The 6,000-nt window shown below is 45.1% G+C and overlaps 1 protein-coding gene across 8 annotated transcripts in view; it reads left to right on the top strand.

Moving 5' to 3' along the window:
• The first annotated feature begins 4,090 nt into the window (after positions 1-4,090).
• The window catches only part of CCSER2 (coiled-coil serine rich protein 2), a 65,586-nt gene continuing 63,676 nt past the window's right edge, over positions 4,091-6,000 (top strand). For 6 of the 8 annotated variants that reach the window (XR_004358205.1, XM_032694320.1, XM_032694317.1 and 3 more), the window contains exons 1-2: positions 4,096-4,155; positions 4,845-5,029. The gene's annotated coding sequence lies outside the window, so the exon portion shown is untranslated. Of the gene's footprint in view, positions 4,156-4,844; positions 5,030-6,000 lie in introns of all 8 variants that reach the window. The other 2 variants (XM_032694321.1, XM_032694318.1) reach the window with 2 other exon arrangements.

The raw sequence follows: 6,000 nt of genomic DNA, 5'->3' as shown, positions 1-6,000 counted from the left end.
TCTGTGTTTGGAAATGTTGGAGTGTGGCCTCTGAAGATCCAGAGCAAAAAAATGCCTGTATTTTAGAAGCAGCTTTAACTAGACTTCTTAAATAGTTTAACCACTCCATTTACATAATTTAGATCTAAGCAGGTCTAAATTACTTAGACTAAAGTAGTGTTTTGAAACATCATGCATGGTCAGCCCCCAGAAGAAAGGGTACAGCAGCAGCAAGGTGTAAAGGTTGCCTAAGGTTTCAATGGCAGATTTTACTGAAGTGGTCCAGGCTTCTTCTGCTGCAGCACCACTGAAGAATAAAAGCAGTTTAGGCTGGTGTAAATTCCCTGTTTTTCCCAGGGAATTTTTTCACTCACTCACCAAACCCATAGATATAGCAACACTGCCTTTGCACATCCAAGGTAGGCATCTGAGCCAATTATTTAAATAACAAAGCAGCTGTCAATTGGCAATGAACAATTCTTCATTTAAACAGTACCCTCTTTAAATGTTACCTAAACATTTAGCAAGTGGTAGATATCAATAAGGCCTGAAAAGATATCAAATGTTCAAGTACTTAATTTGGATAATTTTTCAAGGCTAAGAAAAATAAATGACTTAGTCTTAAATGCGACAAGGTGAATATGTATTTCAGCCAAATGAGTTTGAGCTCATCTCTGTGTTTTCCCATATGTACACAAAAGAAGATGCAGTGATGGGAAACCACTAAAAAGACCTCAACTTGCATCAAGTAGAATTTCCTATTAATTATTTTATTCTTATACAATTACTTATTGCAGAATGGTACAAAGTTTAGTTAACTGTGGACACCATGCATGTAAATAATACATACACACACATCTGAACACACTCAGGTAAGTATTTCTGCATGTGACATTAGCCCATTGTTTTCCTTCTTTATTATCTCAGCAAACAAGTTCATCAACTTGAAATATTAATTTTAGTACATAATTTTTAAGGTAGTACAAAAATGAAGTTACTTGTCTAGTGTAAAAAGTACAAGAAGTTGCAAACTAAATAGGTAAGTCTGGAGACAGTGACTCCTTAGTGTCAAAATAAAACTTGGAAAATATAAAGGATGTGTTCCTTAATGAAAGAATTATTGATAGAGACAAGATTAAGAAGGCAGCTGACAGTTCAGTTTTTGGTACTTGTCGATGAATAAATTTTACAGAATTGAGGCATTTTGAAATGAACAACTTCAACCCCTAACCAACTTCATGTGCTGTCATATATTTAATCAAAAGTCTACCTAGACCCCCCAAGGAGAATATTTATGTGAACATGACTAACTGCACATCCAGCAGAGCAGCTGGTGTGGTTGGTGCTTGGTGTTACCCACTGCTCTGTCTCTGGGTTTTGGAAGAAGCACAATGCCAGCGAGTGAAGGGGATAATAAGCTTCTAGTCCATCTCCCAGCGTAATATAAGGTCCATTTAAATCAATTCAATATAAAATCAATGCAAGGTGAAGACCTCAAGCTGAAGACATCAAATATTAAACTGGCAAGAAAAGATACGGCACTTGATTATGGCTAGGTCTCAGTTTGCAGTCTGTCAGTAGAAGGATTAACACTATCTTCTGAGTCAGAGGCTGGAGTTGTGTATGTAATGCTTCCCTTTTTTGAAGTTAATTTTCAAAAACTATGAATTCTGCTTCAAGACTGGATCTTAATCTGAAGAGCCTGTATAAACATGTGAAAATCTGTTACGTGTCTAAACAAATAGAGGAGGTTCTCAAATCTGTCCTAAAATATCTCTAGGTGTTTTCTTCTTTTATGTATCTATTTTGCTTTCAGAGTTCTGTTTCATAATCATTTCCAGATAATAACATATGAGTTATATCACCACTTCCAGGTCAGCACACACAGCTTATGTGCCTCCTTTGCGCTGGTTACAACCGTTCCCAGTTTCCTGATCTTTGTTCCTTGATCTCCTCCACTGTGCCTTTGGGTACCTGCCTCAGAGATGCACATGGATGCTGCTCAATTGCTTTGTGAGCTGATGTTCAAGTGTTGGCATCGAAGAAACACCTGCCAGTGCCTATAGAAAGGCAGTGGGAAATTTAAGACTCTCATAGTGAATCTGTAATATCATTTCACCCCCTAAGTGAGTTTGTAATATAATTGCTTTTACTTTTGGGAAGGAAATAGAGAAGAAAGTTAGTTGGAAGAAATTTTAGTGGAGACAGTGAAGTCATTTTGATGAACAAAGTAGAGAAAAATCAAACCTATGCTAGTGCAGTTGATGCTCAGAAGCTGAGAAGGACTGCAAGAAAGGACGATTGTGTGGTTAAAGGACTGATGCCCAACTGAGGAAATCTGAGTTCATTTCCTGGCTTTGCTATCTCTTCAGCTTTGAGTAAGAGATTTAATCTCTCTGGTTGCCTTTTTTTTTTTTCTCTCCTTCCTGTACCACAGGGGAGTCATTATGCTTCAGACTGTTCTAAGAATAAATGCATTAGTGTGGCTGGTACACTTAACTCTAGGCAAAAAGACATACAAAAGCTTCAGTTCTTGTTCCTTGTTTTTTCTAAAAGGTCTTTCTGCTGCTTATGGGGCAAATGTACTGGTGTCTTCATGCCCTGTGTCTAGAAAGATGAGGAGGCACTTGCAGTGCCTGTGCTGACATGTGCCCAATTTCTACTGAGGAGGCTGTGGTGAACGATGCTTATCAATTACAGGGTGTTGTTTTTTTTCCAGCACAAATGTAGCTTGAAGCTACTGCTCGTCTTCCTCCCTTCTGGGAGGCCTGGAGAAGCAGGCAGGTAAAAACTTAAACAAATTTTTGAGAGAAAAACTTTTGAAAGAAAAGAAACTTTGAATCCCTGAAGTTGAAGCACAGCAATATAGATGATGAAATGCTTGAAGGTCCCAAACTGGGGGAGGTGCAGAAATACAGGCCTCAGTGGGGTGTTAAATTCAGTGAAACCACCCTGATCCATCTAATGTAACCACCAGCATGGAACTTCTGAACCTTCTGTCAGTGCCTTCTAATTCCCAGCACAGGCAGAAAATTCAAGGAAATTGAAGTCTCAGCTCATTCTGTGAGCACTAGCATGGAGAAAGCCTGGTCTCCCGTGGTTGACTGCAAGAGTCCATTGGGATTTCCATGTAGCTGAGTCATCTGTGAGGCCTTTCCCCTGCGAGTGCTCTCTGTTGCAGTGTGGGCAGCAGGACCAGGGCATTGATCATCCCCCTGTGCTTGGCATTGCTGAGGCTGCACCTCGAGTGCTGAGTTCAGCTTTGGGCTCCTCACTTTAAAAGGACATTGAGGTCCTGGAGCAAGTCCAGTAAAGGGCAACAAGGCACGTGAAAGGTTTAAAAACACATCTTGTGAGAAAGGGCTAAGGCAGCTGGGGTTGTTTAGTCTCAAGAAGGCTCAGGGGGGACCTCATCACTCTTCACAACCACCTGACAGGAGGTTGCAGTGAGGTGGGGGTCGGTCTCTTCTGCTGTGCCTGCAGTGAGACAAGAGGAAATAGCCTTAAGCTGAGACAGGGGAGATTAAGGTTACATATTAAAAAAAAAATATTTCACTGTTTGGGTGGTCGGGCACTGGAATAGTTGCCCAGGGAGGTGGTGGCGTCACCATCCCTGGAGGTTTCTCAGAATATTCTGAGTTGAAAGGGACCCACAAAAATCATCGAGTCCAGCTCCTAAATGAATGGCCCGGGAGGGGATCAAACCCACAACCCTGCTGTTATTAGCACGGTGCCTGGATCTGGCGCTGGGTGATGTGGTTTAGTGTTTTAGAGGTCACAGCGGTAGTTCTGGGCTGACGGTCGGACTCGACGACTTTAAAGGTAGGTCTCTTCCAGCCCCGATGACTCGATGATTCCCTGCCGCAGGGTCGGCACACCCGCAGGCCCGCTCGCTTGCCCTCGGCCGTGCCGGCGGGCTCGGTGATGGCTCGGGTGGGCCGGCACAGGGGACCGGCGGGCGGTGCCCGGGTGCCGGGCGGGCTGAGCAGCCCAGCGGCCATGGGCGGTGCCGCTTCGCCACGGGCGGGGCGGGGCGGCCGCGCTGACGTCAGGGCGGGCCGAGGGGCGGCTGCGTGTCCCCGCCTCCCTGCGCCCCTCCCTGCGCGGGCCGGGCCGGGCGGGGCCGGCGGCATCGGGGCGCGGAGCGGCCCTGCCCGAGGAGGCGGTGGGGCGGCGGTGAGTGCGGGGCTGGCCGCTCACCGGGGCTGTTCGCCTGCGGGGCGCGGCCGCTGGCCCGCTGCGATGTGGGGGTTGTGGCCGGGCCGGACCGGAGATGCTGCGGCAGCGGGGGCCGCGGGGGGCCGGGGAAGGGCGGGGGCGGGCGGGGTGGCCTCCTGAGCGTCCCCCCCCCTGCGCGTCCCCGCGGCCGCAGCGCTCGCCCCCGGCCCGCTGGCTGTCCCGGCCCGCTGGCTGTCCCGGCCCGCTGGCTGTCCCGGCCCGCTGGCTGTCCCGGCCCTCTGGCTGTCCCGGCCCGCTGGCTGTCCCGGCCCGCTGGCTGTCCCGGCGGGCCCGGGGAGCGCCCTCGGTACCGGCCCCGCGGAGGTTTGTGCGTCCTTTAATTGGGTGCGTGTGGGGTGACACGGACCTGCAGGAACAGCTGCTGCGAGCCCCGAAGGTCTGGTGGCTCGAGGTTGTGTATCTCGAGGTTTTGCGTCTCCGAAAAGGGGAAGGAGCAAAAGTATCCAGTGTGTGGTTGTTCAATGACAACAGCGAAAAAAAAAAAGGATAGTAACGGTGGAAATTAATAATAATAATAGTAATGATGGAGTGTCCAGTTTAGCTGTTCAGGTTTGTACCGAGGGGGTGTTGTGTACATTCTGGTGATATTGCTTTAATGACACTGAGACTCTGCTTTCGTCACCCAGAGCCTGCTGTTCACATCGCGTTCTGTCAGATGTACTTTGGCACACAATGAAACGTAGGCAACCTCAGCCTTTAACTTTGAGCTGGAGGAGGTCGAGCTGTTTATCTTCGGTTAAAGAAAGCAAAACTGCATGGGAACTTTGTGCTGTAGCAGAACGTTAGTGTCCAGGCCAGACAACAAATTAAGGTAAGGATTGTCGATCTGTTTCTCTGTCTGGTACGCCACATAAAGATGTTAACCACTTCTCAGGAGGTTTGGTTCAACTTGCAGGGTCTGTACTTCATTTTTTTAGCAGGTTTGGGTTTAGTGTCTGCGGGCTTTGAGCCTCAGTTTGATGCAGAGGTTATGAAGGTATTAAAAATGAAGTGAAGTTGGACGTAAGGTCTCATTTTGTTACATTTTTGTAATTGAGAACCACTTTATATATTCTCTGAAACTTTAAAAATTTTGTGTTTGAGGAAATCAGAAATAAAAAACTCTTCGTCGGGTTAGTGTGAGGCAGTAAATATTTACATTGTTTGGTGATAGTGACTGAAAATTGCCAGTTGTTTTCTCATGTGTATAATGATCACATAACTCAGGCCCATTTTAAATTAAATGCCTCCAAGCTGAAGAGTGATTGCCTAATAAATGAACATTAGTAATAACCAGCTACCTAAATATTAAGGATTTATGTGAATTACAACTTAGTGTAGAAAAATTAATTTTGAAGTCAAAGTTTAATTTTTCCTCATGGACAGTACTTTTCATTATAGAAATATCAATATTTTGGCTCCAAAATCTGCCCAGTATTGTCTTCTAACTGTAAAGCTCTTGAAACTGTAGAAATGTTGCAGGTTTAGAAGACTTTATATTTAATATTTTTGACCACTATAACACCTCATGTTTTTGAACTGAGGTAATAATTTCCTGTATATGAATACAGGAAAAAATGAATAGTAAATGTCTCAATTAACATAATGATCTCATTTAATGTATTGTTATACTAATGAGTAATCCTGTTTAATGGAACTGTTCATGTAAAAGCTTATTGTAGTAAAATCCATTACTTTTGGACCTGATCATCCTTTAAGAGGGATTGGTTATTTGGAATAAACCAGTTAGTAAGAAGTGTTGGCACGGGCTCTCTGGATAAAAAACCATCATGCCATCAATCT

The sequence above is a fragment of the Chiroxiphia lanceolata genome, chromosome 8, assembly GCF_009829145.1.
Source record: "Chiroxiphia lanceolata isolate bChiLan1 chromosome 8, bChiLan1.pri, whole genome shotgun sequence".
NCBI lineage: Eukaryota > Metazoa > Chordata > Aves > Passeriformes > Pipridae > Chiroxiphia > Chiroxiphia lanceolata.
The sequence above is the reverse complement of the archived record's forward strand: the minus strand, read 5'-3'. Positions and strand labels throughout refer to the sequence as shown.